This window comes from Aquarana catesbeiana, linkage group LG05 (genome assembly GCF_042186555.1).
Source record: "Aquarana catesbeiana isolate 2022-GZ linkage group LG05, ASM4218655v1, whole genome shotgun sequence".
Classification (NCBI taxonomy): domain Eukaryota; kingdom Metazoa; phylum Chordata; class Amphibia; order Anura; family Ranidae; genus Aquarana; species Aquarana catesbeiana.
Window position 1 is genome coordinate 300,600,133 of NC_133328.1, and position 22,264 is coordinate 300,622,396.

Sequence of the window (22,264 nt, forward strand, 5' to 3'; positions counted from 1 at the left end):
CCCACCACCTCTGCCAGGGGGACTTTGTTCCGGGGTCTTCCTCCCTCTCCCCACTGTAGGAGGTCTCTTACCGTTCACTGCGACACAGTCACCTGTCATCTGTGCAATCACTTGCTTGATCCCGGACTCCCGCTCTGCTTTTTCCTCACCGTCTGTGGCGTTAATTCCGCTCCGTTTCTTTATATCTAGCCTTCCTGCTAGCTCTGGTGTGCGAGGGGACATATAAGCTTTAATCCCGCCGTCCAACGATTTTCTTCCTCTTCCTGCATTTGGTTGCAGGGCTGCTTGTCTGCGGGTTGTCATCCCCAGACTCCTTACACCCAGCTAGGTCCACACAAGTCTCCTCAAGTGAATTGGGGTGCAAAGGCGGGGGGGAGATATCCGGGGGGGAGCCACCGATCCCTTCTCACCTCTTTCCTCTCTCTATCTCACTTCAGCTGGCTGCTCATTCATCTGCAGGGGGAGCGCCGGCAAATGTTTTACTAGGCATGCAGCGACGCTGAGGACAACGGATGGTCGAGCCTCTCTCTCTCTCTCCCACTACAGACGGCTGCCTGTTCGCTTCCAGGGGGGGAGCGCCGGTGGATGTTTGTTTGGCGTGTAGCGGGTCTGAAGAGGGACTGAAGGCAGCGGATGGTCAAGCCTTCTCTCTCTCTATCCCACTTCGGCTGGCCGTACGTTTGCCTACAGGGGGGAGCACCGGCAAGTGTTTCCTTGGCTTGGCGTGCAGCGTGACTCTCTCACAGCTTACGGCCGGATGATTGCTCGTGTAGTTTGCCCGGGAACATGAGGGGGGGAGGGGCAATCAATCAATCAATCACTCACACCCATCATCCACCCACAGTGCCACCTATCAATGTCACCAATCAGTGCCTCATCAACAGTGCTGCCCATCATTGTCACCTAACAGTGCCCATCAGAGTCACCTACCAGTGCCCATCAGTGCCACCTATCAGTGCCACCCATCAGTGGCCATCAGTGCCATCTATCAGTGGTATCTATCAGTAACACCTATCATTGCCCTTCAGTGCCCATCCATGCCACCCATCAGTGCCACCCATCAGGGCCCATCAGTGCCATCTTATCAGTGGCCAACAGTCCGCCTTTTCTGTGCCCATCAGTACCGCCTTATCTGTCCCCATCAGTGCCGCCTTACCTGTGCCTATCAGTGCCGCCTTATCTGTGCCTATCAGTGCCCACCAGTGCAGCCTATCATTGGCGATCAGTGCAGCCTCATCAGCGCATATCAATGAAGGAGAAAAATTACCTGATATTTCATAACAAACTATAAAACATGATTTTTTTTTTTTCAAAATTTTCCATCTTTTTTTCTTTTTTTGCTTGTTTAGCAATAAATAAAAACCCCAGTGGTGATTAAATACCACCAAAAGAAAGCTCTATTTGTGTGAAAAAAATTATAACAATTTCATTTGGGTCCAGAGTTGTATGACTGCGCAATTGTCATTCAAAGTACGACAGCTCTGAAAGCTGAAAATTGGTCTGGGCAGGAGGGGGGTTTAAGTGCCCAGTAAGCAAGTAATAAGTGGGTTTCAGCAGCCAAACTTTGGTAAAGTTGAATGAACCAGTTTCAAACTGGACAGAGGTACATTCAGCTCATCTCTATTTGTTACCTACAGACTCCTCGTAATGCATACATTTGGACAGAGAATTTGGGGATGATTCTTGTATGTAGCCTGCAATATCAAAGTATGAAACCGTACAATTTGTGGTAAAAGTGGATGTAAACCTGATTCATAAAACTTGACCTGGGCACATATATCTGTAGTGTTTCCTTATCTCTCTCCAAAGCCCTGAGTCCTGTGTCTTTCTGCTGTTTCGTTCCACTGTTATTAGTATGATAACTTCTGACAAGTTCTCCAACAACCAAGATAAAACCAGCCTGAAATTTGTGTTGGGGTGGGTGCTATAAATAGATTAGCAGAGAGCTTGTCTTGTCACAGCACAACTCTGCACATTCCTTCCTTCCTGTGCCTATGTGGAGAGGAGTGCCATTCCTCCAATCAGCTCTCACACAGTGTATGCCAAAAATCCACTCCTACTGCTGAATGAGGAAGTAAAACTTCTAACAGTGTTAGAATTCTAAAGAATAGAGAAAGCTGAAGACATCAGATATACATGTAAAACTTATGTAGGAGGATTTGTTTCATCTCTGTGTATCATCTGAGGCTGGTCACTTCACTGGGTATAGAAGAGGGTTTGCATCTTCTTTAAGTTTGTAACATGCTTGGAAATATCAGTTTGAAATGGATAGAAAACTGGCTAAAAGACAGAATTCAGAGAGTAGTGGTTAATGAATCTTATGCCCTGTACACACGATAGGATTTTCCGATGGAAAATGTGTGATAGGACCTTGTTGTCAGAAATTCCAACCATGTGTAGGCTCCATCACACATTTTCCATAGGAATTTCGGACACACAAAGTTTGAGAGCTTGCTATAAAATTTTCCGACAACAAAATTCGTTGTGGGAAATTCCGATCGTGTGTGTACACAAATCCACGCATGCTCAGAATAAATTAAGAAACGAAAGCTATTGGCTACTGCCCCGTTTATAGTCCCGACGCACGTGTTTTACGTCACCGCGTTCAGAACGATCGGACTTTCTGACAACTTTGTGTGACCGTGTGTATGCAAGACAAGTTTGAGCCAACATCCGTCGGAAAAAATCCATGGATTTTGTTGTTGGAATGTCCGATCAATGTCCGACCGTGTACAGGGCATTACTCTGAATGGTCTAAGGTTATCAGTGGTGTACCCCAAGGTTCCGTGTTGAGACCCTTACTTTTTAATATCTTTATAAATGATATAGGGTCTGGGATCAAAAGTAACATTTCTGTCTTTGCAGATGATACCAAGCTATGCAGTGGAATAACGTCCTTACAGGACATCTCCAAATTACAAGCCGACCTCGATGCACTGTCTAATTGGGCGACTCTGTGGCAGATGAGGTTTAATGTTGATAAATGTAAAGTTATGCACTTGGGGGCTAAGAATATACATGCATCATACATGCTAGGGGGAGTACAACTGGGGGAATCCATAGTGGAGAAGGATCTGGGGGTTTTGGTAGATCATAAGCTCAATAATTGCATGCAATGCCAAGCTGCGGTTTCCAAAGCGAGCAAAGTCCTTTCTTGTATTAAGAGAGGTATGGACTGCAGAGAGAGAGAGAGATAATTTTGCCCCTGTTCAAATCATTAGTAAGACCTCATCTGGAATATGCAGTTCAGTTTTGGGCACCAGTTCTCAAAAAGGATATCGGGGAACTGGAGAAAGTGCAGAGAAGGGCAACCAAACTGATAAGAGGCATGGAGGAACTCAGCTATGAGGAAAGATTAGAGGAACTGAATTTATTCACTCTTGAGAGGAGGAGAATAAGGGGGATATGATCAACATGTTCAAATACATAAGGGGTCAATTTAGTGAACTTGGTGTTTAGTTATTCACTTTACGGTCAACACTGAGGACAAGGGGGCACTCTTTACATCTAGAGGAAAATATATTTCATCTCCAAATACGGAAAGCTTCTTCACAGTAAGAGCTGTGAAAATGTGGAATAAACTCCCTCCAGAGGTAGTTCTGGCCAGCTCAGTAGATTGCTTTAAGAAAGTCCTGGATTCTTTCCTAAATGTACATAATATAACTGGGTACTAACATTTATAGGTAAAGTTGATCGAGGGAAAATCTGATTGCCTCTTGGGGGATCAGGAAGAAATGTTTTCCTCTGCTGTAGCAAATTGGAGCATGCTCTGCTGGGGTTTTTTGCCTTCCTCTGGATCAAGTGTGAGTATAGAATTGGGTATATTGGATTGTACGATATTTTTTATTTTATTAATTTTTTTTGTGGTTGAACTGGATGGAGAATGTCAAATTTACATATATAAAAAAAACTAATTTGATTAGTCACTTTATAATGGAACACAAAGGGGTTTACTGAAACTTATTTTTTGGTTTACTGATTGTTGATATATAGATACCCTATATATTGAAAACACGTGTCCATTGAGCATTTTCTTTGGGAAATGATTCTGTTTTGCAGCATTTATTGCATAAACTTGACTTCAATTTACCTTTTTGAGTTACTCTTTACCTGTCGAACACCATGCATTTCCTAATTGAGCAAACTATGATTGGAAATAATCACTGTATATTTGATTAAATAGCTTAGTAAATGTCAGAGTTTTTTTCTGATTATGCATTTTGCAAGCTAATTGCCTTTGCTCTTGCATGTGTCTAAATACAAAGCACGAAAGTATCAGTTTTAAATCAGGGATGTAACCAGAACAATGTTAGAATCGCTCGTGTTGATTACTCTTCTGGAGTGGGTTTAGGATCATGGGGGACATTCCCTGCTGTCTTAAACATCGTTTACAAGTGTTGCTAGTGTTAGGTATTCACTACATGACAGATGATTGGCTTTCCGCTCAGACCCTCTGTTGCTAATCTGTGCTCTAATTGCTACAATTATCCACAATCCTCTGACACTAAATTTGCATATAAACATGCTTGCATATGGTGAAAGCACACTGCGATGGCAAAACTAACATCTTGATGGTACCATCATGTCTCGTAGGTAGATTTTAACTGAGTGATTTGTGATCTCTTTGTCTTGTTCTGTAGAACTTGCCATATTTTTTTAGCATTTAATTATGATAACTAGATGAAAGTTAAGCATACAGACATACGCAAATACTACAAGCTTTAAAGCTTAACCGAATGTTAGATACTTTAATTTTATAAGAGGCTTTAGTGACACTAAAAAAACATCTACTACTTAATAGCCCTATAATATATTTTTCATGAACAGGAGGTCAGTTACAAAGTTACATAGTTGGTAATGTTGAAAACTCCAGTCCATTCCGTTCAACCTATGTGGGGGGGTGTATCTATGTCTCTACCATTTGCCATATCCTTGTATATTATGTTCACTAAGATGCCCATCTAACAGTTTTTTTAAATTGTTCACACTCTCCACTGACAAAACCAATTGTGGAAGGTCTTTACCGCTGTGACAGTAAAGAACCCTTTAGTTTAGTTTAAGGTTAAACAGCTTCTTGTCCAACTTCTTTAAATGTCCACGTGTCTTAAACGACCTAAGATGAATAATTTTCTCCCTATGCTAGAATCACCATTTAGATATTTGTATACTATAAACATCCCCCTCTTAAGTGTCCCTTCTCCAGGGAGAATATGTTTAATGTTCGTAGTCGCTCCTCATAACTGAGTTCCTTTGGTCCTCTTATTAGTTTTGTTGCCCTTCTCTGGACTCTCTCCAGTTCTAACATATCCTTTCTGAGAACTGGTGACCAGAACTGGACGGCATACTCAAAATGTAGCCAAACCAGAGTTTTATAGTAGAAGAATTATAGTTTATCTCTTGAGTAGATACCCTTTTTAATGCAGCAAAGAGGGGGGTATTTTAAGGACTTTGAATGAGGTGGGTGGGAGTGGCTAAATGATAAGTCGTCTTGAAAAGGATACCTTTATTGTCAAAAAGCATCACAGCATAACATAAATGCAATGAGTAAATTTGCAATCACATGTTAAAAACCATGTAAGGTGAAAACAGTAATACAGCATGGCAGGCCCATAGTATGGTAAATGGTAATGGTATGTGGAAGTAGTATATACATATAGGGAGAGAAGTGTAGACTCATCCCTATGGATACTTACAAGCCTGTAGAATCTGAGTCTGTGCATCTAGACAGGGAGGGCTGTCAGAGGTAGTCACTCTAGCCCATTCATTATATCACACTCATATCCTTTATATGGATTTGTGGTGTTGGGTTTCTATTATATTTAATTAGTGGTACACTATAACACATATTTACAATGCACCTATTGTAATTAATTTCTATAATTTGAACCCACACCTACCATCATTTGGCTATGTGTTTTTCATCTTTGTTGGGATCATGGTATGCGCCCAGTCTTTTCAATGACGGGTTCCAACCTAAGCTCCCGGGAATGTTACTTCTGTCAGCCCTCCCTGTCTGGATGCACAGACTCTACAGGCTTGTAAGTATCCATAGGGATGAGTCTATACTTCTCCCACACATGGTTTCAAACATGGTACATATGTATTTATTCATGTTTTGTTGTAGACCCAAGTGCACCTTCCCCTGAAGAGTGTAATTTTATATACACGAAACGCGTTGGGCCTACTGGATGCACCTATTCTGTAGATGATCTATTGATTTCAACATACTGTATGTACTAAATTTCTGTGATCTTATTTTGTTTCCACACGGAAGATCTTACCATTTACCATACTATGGGCCTGCCATGCTGTATTACTGTTTTATAGGGATAGAGACATGTGTTCCCACATGTTTCACTCTAAATCCCAAATTTTTCCTCTTTTTAAACCAAATTAGGGATGGAGGTGCATGGAGTGTCTATCAGGTAGTCTGTGACCATGTACAATTGTATACTATATATACAGGGCAAGGCTTGTCCTTGACTGTTTGCCTCTTAATGTAGGCTTCTTTGACACATCCTGTTCAAAGTCTATGCATGAAATCCCCGGTCAGAGATGGAGCCTGTTCAGTCTACTGTGATCCGGATCTGTGGAGCTGTGTTTTGTTGTCACTTCCCGGGAGTTGCGATGCCAGTGAGAGCGCCCCCCTTTTACCCCTCATCAGCATTTGCTGTTGCGGGAGACTGGGTGGGCTTCTCCCTCCTGGCATCAGTGCCACACCTCCACACCATGCGCATGATGTTATTTGCCGTCCTGGCACTGGTGTTTGTGTTTTTCCATCAGCGTCAACACACAGATGGGAATATGCCTAGCTGGATGGGCGGTGGTCGCCCCTCCGGCAGGTATGCTACCTTTCCTAATTGTTGCATCTGTGTGACCCTGGGAGGAGCCTGCTGATTACTTTGTGCGCATATAGTGTTCCCATTCACTGTCAGCCTTTCCTCCAGGCAGCATCTCCTGTCTCTCACTGCACTTTCATGGACTACATACAAAAATATTTTTTACCACTACATCAGGTAATTATCTGCTCACCTTTTTTGATACCTATGTCCCTTTAGTATTTGGTTGTCATTTTTCACAATCTTTTCTTTTTTCCCCATTTCCTTTCATGATGTTTTCTTTAACCCATATCCTTACTGAGGCTATAGTCCCTCTAGCCAATTCATTATATCTCACACTCATATCCTTGGTAAGAATTTGTGGTGTTGGGTTTCTATTATATTATATTTCAATAGTGGTACACTATAACACGTATTTACAATGCACCTATTGTAATTAATTTCTATAATTTGAACCCACATCTACCACCATTTGGCTATGTGTTTTTCATCTTTGTTGGGAACCTAGTATTCGCCCATTCTTTTCAATGCTGGGGTCCAAACTCAGCTCCCGGGAATTATACCTCTGGCAGCCCTCCCTGTCTGGATGCACAGACTCAGACTCTACAGGCTTGTAAGTATCCATAGGGATGAGTCTACACTTCTCTCCCTATATGTATATACTTCTCCCACGTATGGTTTCAACCATGGTGCATATTAATTTATTCATGTTTTGTTTTAGACCCAAGTGCACCTACCCCTGAAGAGTGTCATTTTATATACACAAAACACGCTGGGCCTACTGGATGCACCTATTCTGTAGATGATCTATTGATTTCAATACACTGTATGTACTAGATTTATGTGATCTTATTTTGTTTCCACATGGAAGATCTTACCATTTACCATACTATGGGCCTGCCATGCTGTATTACTGTTTTCACCATACATGGTTTTTAACATGCGATTGCATATTTACTCTTTGCATTTATGTTATGCTGTGATGCTTTTTGACAATAAAGGTATCCTTTTCAAAACCAACTTATCATTTAGCCACTCCCACCCACCTTATTCAAAGTCCCAAAAATCCCCCCTCTTTGCAACGATATAGGGATGGACACAGGTGTTCCCTCATGTTTCACTCAAAGTCCCAAATTGTTCCTCTTTTTAAACCCTTTTTAATGCATGCTACTCAGCTGGTTTGTAGTTTTGCATTGTATGCTATTGCTGAACCTGTGATATACTGGGACCCCCAGATCCTTTTCCATTCTTGCTTCCCCCAGAGGTTCCCCTCCTAGCTTGCATTCATATTTTAGCCCTCAAGTGCATTACTTTATATTTATTAATATTAAACCAAATTTTCCATGTAGTTGCCCACCCCTCTATTTTACCGAAGCATTCCTGTAAGTTTGCTATATCCTGTTGTGAGGTTATAAGCCTGCTTAGATTTGCTTCATCAGCAAATACTGAGAATTAATTATTTATAGTATTGCACGAATGGTTCGGCTCGAGCATGAGTTCAGGCCGAATACTGCCTGTTCGCCCCGTCCAAATTTGCAGGGTGTTCGGTGGGTGTTAGCCCCGCCAAACTCCCTGCAATGCACTGCGAGCTGCACAGTGCATTCTGCACCCCAATTGGGCAAGGCTTTGCCCAATCAGGATGCAGTAAAAGCTGGTTGTTCAGGAGCGGAACCGGGAAGCCGGCCGTGGCGTCCTTAACAACTAATGAGTCATCAGCTGTCAATGGGCTTCCCCGTTGAAAGCTGAAAAATAAAAAATATTTGCCGGTAAATAAAACAGGTCTGGTATGGATTGTCAGGGGAACCCCACACCACAATTGAAAAAAAATGGTGTGGGGTCCCCCCAGAATCCATACCAGACCCTTATCCGAGCATGCAGCATGAAAGAGGGGGACGAGCGAGCACCCCCCCCCCCTCCTGAACCATACCAGGCCAAATGCTTTCAACATGGGGGGTGCTTTGGGGCAGCACCTTGTCCTTATACCAATACCAATAATTGAGTGGGAGCAGAGCATTTTTCCCACAATGAGTCAAATAACATTCCAGTGTTCTCAGGTAGCACATAACTTACCATGCTAAAGAAGTCTCAAGCTTTGAGATTTGTGGTCTGTCACAGGTTTTGTAAGAAAATATATTTTTACGCTTTTGTAATCTACTTTTTTTTCCAAACTATTTTAAATTACGCTGTAAGAAAAAACTGAAATGCTGTAATTTTAGCTTGAAGTTAAAAGTGTAAATTTTTTACAAAATGACATCTAAAATAATATTGTTAATTGGGACCAAAAATAACCATAACACCAAGTTTAGATCAGCAGCAATTTGATCAGCCGTCTAACTTGATCATTATGTCAGCACTGTCATGATCAAGAAAGAATTCTGTTTCAGTGTATGCTCATCTGCAATTTTCATTTGTTGATTTGCTTCATTCATCAGACATGCATTATATCACTTGAATAAATGCCATTTTCCAAAGACAATTTTTTTATGGTTACAGACAATGCCGCTCTTTGCTGTAATGCTGACTCCTACAACTTAGAATAAATCCAGGGACAGATGTACAGCACTGTTGTACAGACAACCTAATTATTTTACTAATGACAGTCACGCAAATGAATTACGATACTTTGAAGACAGTTGCTTTTGATTTTAGCATGTCTGTGATTTCATAATGGTAAACTTTCAACTTCACATTTATAAAAATGGTTGCATTTACTGAAGCAAAAGTCCCTGAATTTTAGGGCTGGTATATTTGGGTGCAAGAAAGTTAGCCTTTGGCATGGAAGATATTAGTACAGAAGAGCAGAGTATGTCAAGAAGGGGTTACTTTTAATTAGCGTCAGGGTTACATGGAGGTTTACTGTTAGTATTACAGAAAGTATTAGTTAGGAAGAATAGTGTAAGAGTTACAGGGAGGGTAAGTGTAATTCCAGTCAATGCTAATAGCTTTACTTGCAGACAAGGTATTCCAAACATATCCAATGTGGGCACCTTATATTATCTCATATAGGGTATAGTGCATGTACATGTTGATATTAAGTTCAGTGAAGGTATTTTATGCAGTTATTTCATTTTAGTTACTTCCTTGAACATCTGAATTTTTTCACATTTTTAGTAATAAAGGGAAAATCAGGTTAGGACACTAAGCTTCCTGAGGAAACACTGATAAATGTTTTAAGGTCGACTGAAGTCAAATGAAGTGATTTAACATGAAAAGAGTCAATACATTACAGATCCAAAGATGGTGAGCTTAGCAAGTATTTGAACTGAAGAAACTGTTAACATTAAATAAAGCCTGTACTGAGGAAACTCTAGGCTATCAGGCTGTCATTCTTAGTCATTGCCAAAAATATTTTCTAAATCTCTGATTTGAAGTTGGTCTGACTTCACTTGTTGTTCTGGGTTACCTGACTCGTGTTCTTTGTGTACTTCTTCCAGATCTGTGCAACAATACTACATAAAACAACTGCAGCACTTTGCCTCTATGCAGTAACCTCCTGTACTAAAGACCATTTACTGCTGCTCTCTCTCTCATTGTGCACAGTGACTGGTCTTGTATCCACCCCCCTCCTGTAGCTTTCTGTGGACAAAAAGTAGCTAGTGGACCTGCTGGTTTCCACCCACAGCTCTATATTTTGCACATTACAACTCTTATCAGGGTTTGAAAAATATATTTGGTACACAAAAATATAAATATATCTTTTCTGGACTACAATATTTGAAAATATTTGTGACCCAAGTTCAGATTAAAGTCATTAAAGTCTTATTTTGGCTCCCTTGATAATGGCATGTTTGTTTTTTTATTTGACAGCCAAAAGTGTTACCGAAGTCAAGTGACGTCACAAAAAAAGAGGTCAGTGAAGTGTTTTGTTTTTATGTAGTAAAATTGTCATATGACCTATAGTGTTTTAAATGGATTGAATGTTGTCTGAGGATTTGGTCAGTTCGAAACTGAATAATTGTTTCTGATTTTGGGATTATTTCTACTTTGTGGGCCTGTGTTATGTATCCCTATCTAAATGCTCATCTCAATTTTGAGGTGAGCAGGCATTGCAGCAGGTAAAGGTGTGCAAAATTAAGGGTGTACTGTTGGAGAACAGAGGAGCACAGCAGTGTTTTATATAAGGACTGGAATTTATAACAATCAAGATCCATACACATATATGAACTGTTTTTATTAGAAGATTATTTGAGCACAATTTATTAGTTTATATTAGACTGGTCAATATTTAGGCATTTTTTGCACATATGATAGATGTATTTATTTAGGCAGTGCTGCACTATAACAATAATTGTGTGTTGGTTGGTGTTGTGAATTCACTGAGAGTGCACAGCAGCTGTGGATCATTAGCTATACAGTTTTTTATGCACAAAAATATTTATTTATTAGCACATAGCACTTTATTTAAAGAGGTTGGTGGCACTGATTGTTACACATATCGATGTATCCTTATCTGTTTATTGCCACATAGAACTCACAGTAACATTTCTGTCTGAGCCCTTCAAAAAATAGCTGCCTATTGTCCCATGCTTTGGATGTCTACAGAGTGCCATCTATCTCTGAATGCAGATTTGGAAGAATTGTCTATACAAAATTGCTTTGTTACGTATAAATAAGCATTGGTATGATGCTGTCAGAGATTCATACTATATGCCATTTATGAAAAGACAATCAGTAGTCTCATTGGTGAATTGATGGTTTAGTAAAGCCTCACCTTATCTTTTACAGCATAGAGTGTTAACAATGTTGGCATACACAAAAGTTTTAAAAGAAGCAATTTTGTATAACATTTAACCACACTAGCAACTTAGAAACCCAAACATTGTGATTTCAAACTAAAATAACTTATACATCAAACTCTACACAAGCAGGGCAACACCTTGATCAGAATAGGTACTGTACATAGTGACAGAACTAACCACTGAGACAATAAATGGCATATAGTAACTTTGGCCAATTCCTCCTACCCCATCTTGATTTGCTGCCTGAGGTGCTTGGCATATGTTGATATTGTTTGTTTATTGTCACCTGTTATTAGCCTGACCTTATTCCCAATAGAATAATGAAAAGTATGGGCAGGCACTAGTGTAGCATTCCATGGTAACAGATCCCTGCTGGTGTGATCAGTTTGTGTCCCTAAGTTTGCTGAGCAGGGCTACAGGGCTAACTGGACTGTCTGTAATTCAGAGTTTCTTAAGCTTGTTCTCATCCTTCCCTAATATTACTGAGTGATAAAGTAATGCGCATGCTCTATTTTCTCTTGTAAGACACACTATGTGCACTGGGATCCACTGCACTGTTTGATACAGAGTTCTTTCTCCATCTGTCATTTTCAGTTAGATATCTGCCCATCTATGGCCAGCGAATAAAGCCAACAAAGCATGAGAAATGTCTTGCTGGTCATATACTGTACATTTTAAATCTGACAATCAAAATTGTATTTCAATGTGTATATGATTATTGGGATATCATTTTTTATGCATGCTCTTAAAGCTAATGCCAGGAATTAGAAGAAATGTAACCTTGCAGTGCCCCCCTCACACCCACACACACACACACATACACACACTGCAAATGTTTGCGGATGGCCCCTCAGCATCATCACATATAATGTGGTTGCGGACAGGAAAATCTTAGAAAGGAGTCTGTTGGGGACCAGTTGCAATAACAAGAGGAGCCCTACTGGAGCACAGATTAAGGTAAGTATTTACTCCTTAATCTGGCAATCCTAGGCATAATGAGTGTTTAACCCCTCTGCAGTGTATGTGGGGGGACTCACTGAAAGGATCATTTTTTTTTCCAATCCCTAGAGTTGGGCTTAAAAAGGTTCTATCCTGTATACTGTGTAAATTAAGCCACATACAGTGAACAATTCTAATATCATTTAACCTTTACTAAAATGCAAAATCACTCTTTTTTTTTTTTAAAGGCACTTTCAAACACTTGTTTAAATTACAATCCCGAAACAGGATAATTTACTTGATTTAATAAATCTAAAGTTGCAAATGGGTAGCAAACCATAAAATACATCTCATTTTTCGTGTAAACTGTCATAGTCTAGAGCACTGTATATAAATACTGCATGTTATTGTAGCATTAAACTCTTAAAATATTATGTAACATGTTGCTTGATCTATTAGCCTGCAATCTTGAAGGTCACTGCAGTCTCTGTCAACCAGTGATATATGATTTGTATCCTGCTCACTTCTCTATTCTGACACTCCTTGTGGTATTTATACCAATTTGGAGAACATGTGGGTTATATATAATATTCAGTAATAATTAAAAATGTTTGCAGTTGGTACAGTGGCTCTAAAGGACAACAGTACTTCCCAAAATTTTTCTGTCAAATAAATGTCTAAATTTTTCGCTGTATATTGTGGATTTTCCAATGACTGACAAATGTCTGAGCTCTTACATACTACCGTTCATAAATTCACTTGGTTCCTCAGCAATGAGCCTTAAGAATCAGGCTCCTTCATGCCTCCGTGGATTTACTTACACAGTAAGAACTCGCAATTCATATCTCGGGGATGAATCAAGAGGTCAGGTTCTACATTGTAGTGAACAGCCTGACTCAATAAGAAAATATACAGCGAGATTGACAGCACTATAATTTTAGGCCACTCTCATTCATCACAAGTGATAGAGCTTCATTACTGTCGTGTTTCAGTTCAAAGGCTCGCTCTAAGTTATCTGAAGTTTTAGACATACCTTTCTTCCCCTTGGAGATGGCAAATAGAATTGAGTGTAAAGACAAAACTGAAACAATATCTCAATGTGTCATGTACCAGAGCTGAAAGGTATTGATTTAGAAAAAAAAAAAATTGCCTTTTTTTCCTAAAGTAGACCAAGCAACCGTGAGAGTGCCTTGTGGGAATCTCATAGTAATTGACACAGGGAGTATTCATTAAATGAAAAACTGGTGCAGAAACAATACAAAGAATATAAAATGTATATAGATCTACCAAACGCTGGTAAACATCAGCAACAACAGAAAATTAGACGTTAGGAGATATGTGTAAATCAAATAGATGCCAGATTAGGGAAAGCAAGCATCTTTATATACCTTTATCTCTAGGAATTCTGGTATGACCATGTGTGTAATGTGTGCAGAGTTTTTGTGCGTGTACTATGCAGGGCCGGATTAAGAACATCATGGGCCTGGTGCTGAGGATTTTGGTGGGGCTTTTTATAAAAAAATTTAAAAATTTTAAAAAAATGCAAAAATTTTTTAATTAATTAAATAGAGAGAGGGGAGAGAGAAAAGGGATGAGAGAAGGGTGAGGGGTAAGGGAGGGAGGATGAGAGAGAGAGGAGGATGAGGACAGAGGATGCGCATGAGCATGTGTGGGAGTAACATTAATGCAGCCCGGCCAAGGCAAGTGACCGAAGGCACAGAACCCAGAAGGAAGACCAGGTGAAGATAGAAGCACCCGGGACCCGCCGGATTGATCACAGCACAGCTTTGGAGGACTCAGTCTACCAGGTAAGTGTGGAGGGTATGACAGCCAGCACCATGTACAGTAGAGGAGCATATGAAAGTAGGAAGTATGTACAGCAGAGAAGTGTGGAGGGTATGATACTGAGCAGTATGTACAGGAGACGAGTGAGGAGGGTATGACAGCTAGCAATATGTACAGGAGAGGAGTGTGGGGTGTATGACAGTAGGCAGTATGCACAGGAGAGGATTGTGGGGGGTATGACAGTGGGCATATGTACAGGAGAGAAGTGTATGACAGTGGGTAGTATGCACAGGAGAGGAATGTGGAGGGTATGACAGTGGGCACTATGTACGGGAAAGAAGTGTATGACAGAGGACAGTATGTATGTACAGGAGAGGAGTGTGGAGGTATGACAGTGAGCAGTATGTACAGGAGAGGAGTGTGGAAGGTATGACAGTGGGCACTATGTACGGGAAAGAAGTGTATGACAGAGGACAGTATGTATGTACAGGAGAGGAGTGTGGAGGTATGACAGTGAGCAGTATGTACAGGAGAGGAGTGTGGAAGGTATGACAGTGGGCACTATGTACGGGAAAGAAGTGTATGACAGAGGACAGTATGTATGTATGTACAGGAGAGGAGTGTGGAGGTATGACAGTGAGCAGTATGTACAGGAGAGGAGTGTGGAAGGTATGACAGTGGGCACTATGTACGGGAAAGAAGTGTATGACAGAGGACAGTATGTATGTACAGGAGAGGAGTGTGGAGGTATGACAGTGAGCAGTATGTACAGGAGAGGAGTGTGGAAGGTATGACAGCGGGCAGTATGTACAGGAGAGGAGGATGAAGGAATCTGGGAAGGAAAAATGTAAAGGTTTGTGGAAGGATGTTTAGGGACTGCGTAGTGGTTAAGCGGGCCATACATGGATTGAAATTAAGCCAATTAAGCAGAGACTAGCTATAGTCGATCTATGTATGGGCTAGCTGGTTGTACACAAGTCAATCTATTAATTGACTTGAGTACAACCAGCATGTCAGTTTTTTTCCCAAAACAATCAGTGCTGCAAACTATAGTTAGCAACACTGATGATTGTATTGTGTGGGTAGGGAAGGCTCCCCACTGGCAGAACACAATAACACTGCGGGAGTGAGTCCCCCACACACAGGTCAGCAGGTGAGAGGGTGTGTGGGGACAGGCTGGGGAGAGAGGTCTGTAAAGGGGGGTGTGAGGTGGTCATGGAGGGATATCAATCAGCGGGTGGGGGAGAAACTGGGAGTGATATCTTTTGGAGTAGGGTATGTCATCTGCAGGTTGGGAAATGTTCACCTGGGATATAAGTTGAAGGGAGGTGGCTAACAAGGGAAGTGGTTGGGGAGTGACCTGGTTGGTGGGGAGTGTGAAATGGATGATGTGTTTCAAGTTTCTTTCACATCTGCGGTAATGCTTACTGCCCTCTGAAAGGTGATCTGTGGTGGACTGCTTTTCAACGAGTGGTAAAGCAGCAGCTGACAGACGTCCATGAGGTGCTACTGCCACTTCCTTGTTTTTTTTTTTACATTGCTGAATGGTATTTTTACATTGTTGGTCTATGCTATTAGTGCGAGCGAGTTTAGCTTGCAGTTGCAGAGTGGTTCCATTGAAATCAATAGGTGAGTTTGAATGGCGGTGCTGCCTGTCAAACTCTGCAGGCTGAGTTAAAGATTCTGCATCTAAAGAGATTACAAAAGAAGTCACAGCTGTGAAGTAAAGCATCACAGCTACGGCATTCGTACAGCCCTGTCCAAATGTATTTTTAAGATTTGGGTCAGGGATGTGCGGTGAGGTCAGTGACTGGTGAGGCACTGGCTAGTATCAGAGCCAGATACACACAGGTTACATACGCCGCAATCGTTAGAGCGAGAGCAATAATTCTAGCACTAGACCTCTTCTGTAACTCTAAACATGTGACCTGTAAAAAATGTTAAAACGTCGCCTATGGAGATTTTTAAGTACTGAAGTTTGGCGCTATTCCACAAGTGTGTGCAATTGTAAAGTGTGACACGTCAGGTATCTATTTACTTGGCGTAACATCATCTTTCATAGTATACAAAAAAATCAGGCTAACTTTAGTGTTTTTTGTTTTCAAAAATTGCTGCACAAATACCGTGTAACGTAAAAAGTTGAAAGGTAACAGCACTCTTGCAGGGACAGTGGAAATGGAAAAAGCTGCGCTATCAAGTGTACCAAACTAAAAACAAAAAACAACTATAGCTGCTACCACACAACAAACCAAGTCACAAATAGTATCAAAGTAAAAAAGTGCAGCGCTAATCTATATGTGAAAATAAACAAATGAACAAAAATATGACTCTAAATGATAAAGCCAAGTGTTACAAGCACAAAAAGCAATAACATAGCAGGAATGTGCAAATTAGTGTCTCTGGAAAAAAGTGACAATCCCAAAAGTCAATAAATGATTAAAACAGAAGATCCTCTCCCAAGCAGGGGAGAAGCAGTGTCTTGAAGGGGCTGTGGACACTGGTAAGGGGACGACCACAAGTTGCAATGACACTCCAATCTTCAAGAAAAAAGGTGGGTACTCTTACCGGATCAGTAGGATGCATCTACCATATAGCAGTGCGTCAGTAAGGCAAAAAGGAGATGGTCATCCAGGATGTCCAACCAGGTAATGTCTTCCGGGTCCCGACCACCAATGGAGGGGTGGTGTCCTAGGCAGGCTGTGGATCTCCAATGCATCCGATCTCCGATAGCGGAATTGAGCGATCACAAGCAGATGGTTCTTAATAAGCCCATGGAGGAAAAGAAAAAGGGACTCCACATAGTGCAGATCAATGAGGTTCAATACTCCAAAAAAGTTGTACAAAATTAAAGTGATCACGAACAAATAAAAAGCATAAAAATGGCAATGTGGGAAGCTGAGGTAGCTGTCCCTACGCGTTTCGACCACACAGTCATCAACAGGGGCCCTTAGGGGGGTTTTGGGGGGTCTTTTACAAATTCTGAAAGCTGTAAGGGAAAAATGAAAACCTTTACATTTTTGCATATATTCGAATTTCAGCATTTTTTGCAATGTAAAACGTAAAATGTTTTGTTATTTATACAGGTTAAGCTTTTATATTTAGTAGGGATTTAGCAGGAATTTTGTAAAATTAGCTGTGTTTTTATCTGGCAATAATGGTTTTAGTGTATTTATTGTGAATATATCGGTTTGATAAACATTTGCGCAAATACCGCGGGGTCTAAAAAATCAATAGCACCTTATTTTTATTCTAGAGGTCATATGCTTTCAGAAAATATATGGTTTTGGTGGTCTTTCACAAATTCTGAATGCTGCAGGGGAAAAATGAAAACCTTCAGATTTTTAGAGAAATTTGGATATTTACACTTTTGCATCTGTTCAATTTTCACCATTTTGCAAAAAGGCGCAATTTAAAAGTTACAAATATTTGTTATTTATTAACTCAATACAGGTTAAGCATTTATATTTAATAGGAATTTTGTAAAATTGACTGTGTTTTATCTGCTAATAATGGTTTTAGTGTATTTTTTACAAATATATTGGCTTGATAAACATTTGCGCAAATACCGCGGTGACTAAAAAATCAGTAGCACCTTTTTTTATTCTACTGATCATGTGCTTTCAGAAAATATATGATTTTGGGGGGGGGGGGGGGGTCTTTGACAAACTCTGAAAGCTTTAAATGAAAAATAAAAAAGCAAAGGAAAAATTGCAAAAATGGTCTGGCCACCTGAGTGTACAAAATGGAGCACAGGGCCTGGCCAGGGCCGGTCCTGGCCAGGGTGCATGGGGTGCATGGGGTGCAGTGCACCCGGGCGCCACAGAGGTGGAGGCGCTGAAGCACCAGAGTGCTTCCCTCCCTCCTCCTCCTCTCCATGTCTGTAGGCGGCTCTTTCCGCCGGTCACCGCAGCCGCCATCGTCGCTGTGTCTCCTGCCGAAGCCCAGCCATCCCCGCTCCCTCCTCCTGTCAGAGGAGGAGAGCGGAACCAGCCACAGATCGTAGCGGATGTGTCTCTGTGTGCAGAGAGACCAGCCGCTCAGTGACGTCACGGGGGGGGCGGTCCGTTCCCGACGTGTTCCAGCTCTCCTCCTCCTGTGTAACTCCCGCCTGCTGCCCAAGCCTGACACACTCAGTTCTCCACCCGGGCGGCGCGGCTGCACACCGTCCTCTCCTCTCCAGCTGCCGCCCGGGTGTTTTTTAATTAGCAGTGGTTTTGCACAGGGCAGCCCAGATCCTCCTCTTCTCGGGTCCCTGGCTGTAGCTCCTGGCCCCTCCCTCCTGTTGAGTGCCCCCACCTCAAGCAGCTTGCTATGGGGGCACCCGAGCCAAGCTGCAGCTTTGTATATCCATGCAGACATGGAGCTGCCATTCGGCCCCTGCCCTTCTCTCCTGATTGGCTAACTGAGTTTGATTGACAGCAGCAGGAGCCAATGGCACCGCTGCTGTGTCTCAGCCAATCATGTGAGAGATTCCTGGAGGGCTGAGGCATTCGTGGACTTCGCTGGACAGAGATGGGGCTCAGGTAAGTATTAGGGGGCAGAGGGGGGCTGCTGCACAAAGAAGGATTTTTATCTTGCGTTAAGATAAAAAAAACCTTCTCATTTTACAACCCCTTTAGTAACCTTAGATATACAATATTTACGATTTTTTTAAAGTAAAACATTATTTTGGTAACTTTATTTTCTGCCATCACCCAATTATTTATGCGATGATAGATGGCAGGAAAATTAGAACTTGCAGCAGCAGAACATATTACTGGAATTCCCAGCTGACATGTTTGGCCCAGTTGGTTCTGCTTAGTGACTCAATCAACCTAAAGATTCTTATTATTGAAAGATTTAGCTTTAATGCATAAGAATGCTGCAAAACTGAATAGAAATGAAAAGATGTTGAAACAATTGCGTCAAATTTATTTATTTAATAAACAAAATTTTAAAGTGATTGTAAAGGTAAAATAAAAAATAAATAAATAAATAACATGTCTATATTTACCTGCTCTGTGGAAAGGAATCGCATAGAGCGTCAGCGAACCCCCCCTTTTCAGGTTCCCCGCCAGCGCTCCTGGCCCCTCCCCTTTGTCCAGTGTCCACATGGGAAGCGGCTTCCCATGGGGGCACTGGTGCGTGCTCGCATCCGAGCCTCGCTGCTGCGTCCATTGACACAGACAGCGGGACTCGACCCCGCCCCCCACTCCCTCGTCACTGGCTTTGACTGACAGCCCTGGGAGCCAGTGGCTCCTGGTGCCCCAGCAATGCCAGTGACACACGGAAGTGAGGGGAGAGAAGAGCTGCAGACATTCACGGTGGTGAATTGAATGAGGGCTCAGGTAAGTAGAAGAGGGGGTAAGGGTGGATGATGACACCTAAGTATTTGTTTTTTCTTTAAGGCAAAGAATGCATTAAGGTAAAAAAATGTTAAGGCTTTACAACCACTTTAGGTATTATATGAAGTCAATATGAGTAGTTAGGAGAACATTTCAGGTCTCCAAAATGTACTTGGTTGTCTAGCACCATAATACATATTTTTGTAGATGCTAAGGAATCAATGGTATAGAAATAATAAAATAAAAAAAAACTCTATGAGATGTGGTTGAGGTGATAGGTGAAAGAAATATCTGCATTCCGTATCACAAAAGTGCCTATGACCAGACTAGTTATGAAAATCTAAAAGTATCTCATGGCAAACAATGACTAAGCCTAGGTTCACACTAATGTGGTGTTGAAAACCCTGCGATTCGTGCTTGTTTCCTGCACCACATTAAAATCGCATTGCCTTTGTGATATGCAGCGGGTGTCAGTGCAATCTTAAGGACACCCCAAATGCAGGTCGCAAATGCAATACATTTGCCAGCACTGGATCGCATGGTACAAAAGTACTATGCGATCTGGTTGTAGTGCGGTACCAAAATTGGTGCATGCACGACTTTGGTTCAATGCAGTGTGGTTCCTGCACGATTCACATGTGGTTCATAGTGTTTACTGAGGCTTAGTCAAGTTCTTGCAGAACATAAGATTGACTTCCAAATATTGGTAAAGCTTGTCCACTCCCTCCCTGCTTTCCTGCAGATCACTATGATGGGTTGCCTTACTGGTCAGTAGGAAAGACAGGAGAGAGTGGGCAAGCCTAAACACTACCAGGAATAGTGGGGGCTTTGCCAAATCATAACGGTCAGGAACCGTGCCAGATTTAGACCTTGGGGGGCCTGGGGCACTTCAAGATTGGGGCCCCTCAACATAGAAGTTAAATTACATGACATAGCAAAACGTGAACTGAAATGAATGATAAACCCACATTTGTTCTAAAAAAAAAAAATATACGGTACTCCCGGAAGTAGTCACTTGTCTGATTTTTTTGTCTCAATTTTATTGACTATAAGAAATACAGGTAATTGGAACTGGCAAATTATGCATTACAGTTATGCATCACACTACAATATTTACAAAAAGTCTTTATTCCTGCACTTAGCATCTGCAAAATCTTTACCTTAAGCTGGCCATAGATAAATAGAATCTCAGCCGGTTCTGCAAGGACCGCCCAAGATTCAGTCCATCTACTGGCAGGATGGTTGTACCCAGGTTGATCCATTGATTGACTTGGGTACAAAAAGTCTGTCAGATTTTTGGCAAGCTATAGCCCATAGCAGTAATCAATTAGCTCAATGGAGGGGGGCTGCTTTGTCAGGGGTCTATACTAATGAAGGGGGGGTTGTCCTGGGGGGGTCTATACTAATGAAGGGGGGGGTTGTCCTGGGGGGGTCTATACTAATGGGGGGTTGTCCTCGGGGGGTCTATACTAATGAAGGGGGGTTGTCCTGGGGGGGTCTATACTAATGAAGGGGGTTTGTCCTGGGGGGGTCTATTCTAATGAAGGGGGGTTGTCCTGGGGGGGTCTATACTAATGAAGGGGGGTTGTCCTGGGGGGTCTATACTAATGAAGGGGGGTTGTCCTGGGGGGGTCTATACTAATGAAGGGGGGGTTTGTCCTGGGGGGGTCTATTCTAATGAAGGGGGGGTTGTCCTAGGGGGTCTATACTAATAAAGGGGGGTTTTCCTGGGGGTCTATACTAATGAAGGGGGGGTTGTCCTGGGGGGTCTATACTAATGAAGAGGGGGTTTGTCCTGGGGGTCTATACTAATGAAGGGGGAGTTTGTCCTGGGGGGTCTATTCTAATGAAGGGGGGGTTGTCCTGGGGGGGTCTATACTAATGAAGGGGGGTTTGTCCTGGGGGGGTCTATTCTATTGAAGGGGGGTTGTCCTGGGGGTCTATACTAATGAAGGGGGGGTTGTCCTGGGGGGGTCTATACTAATGAAGGGGGGTTTGTCCTGGGGGGGTCTATTCTATTGAAGGGGGGTTGTCCTGGGGGGTCTATACTAATTAAGGGGGGTTGTCCTGGGGGGTCTATACTAATGAAGGGGGGTTGTCCTGGGGGGGTCTATACTAATGAAGGGGGGGGTTGTCCTGGGGGGTCTATTCTATTGAAGGGGGGGTTGTCCTGGGGGGTCTATACTAATGAAGGGGGGTTGTCCTGGGGGGTCTATACTAATGAAGGGGGGTTGTCCTGGGGGTCTATACTAATGAAGGGAGGGTTGTCCTGGGGGAGTCTATACTAATGAAGGGGGGTTTGTCCTGGGGGGGTCTATTCTATTGAAGGGGGGTTGTCCTGGGGGGTCTGTACTAATGAAGGGGGGGTTGTCCTGGGGGGTCTGTACTAATGGAGGGGGGTGGTTTGTCCCAGGGGTCTGTACTAATGGAGGGGGTGGTTTGTCCTGGGGGTCTGTACTAATGGAGGGGGGTGGTTTGTTCTGGGGGGTCTGTACTAATGTAGGGGGGTGGTTTGTCCGGGGGGGTCTGTACTAATGGAGGGGGGTGGTTTGTTCTGGGGGGTCTGTACTAATGAAGGGGGGGTGGTTTGTCCTGGGGGGTCTGTACTAATGGAGGGGGGTGGTTTGTCCAGGGGGGG

The 22,264-nt window shown here is 42.3% G+C and overlaps 1 protein-coding gene across 12 annotated transcripts in view; it reads left to right on the top strand.

Annotated features, from left to right (window-relative positions):
- The window catches only part of LOC141144787 (poly(rC)-binding protein 3-like), a 1,428,155-nt gene that overhangs the window by 968,858 nt on the left and 437,033 nt on the right, over nt 1-22,264 (top strand). For all 12 annotated transcript variants that reach the window (XM_073630801.1, XM_073630798.1, XM_073630799.1 and 9 more), the window contains one exon: nt 10,647-10,688. The gene's annotated coding sequence lies outside the window, so the exon portion shown is untranslated. The remainder of the gene's footprint in view (nt 1-10,646; nt 10,689-22,264) is intronic.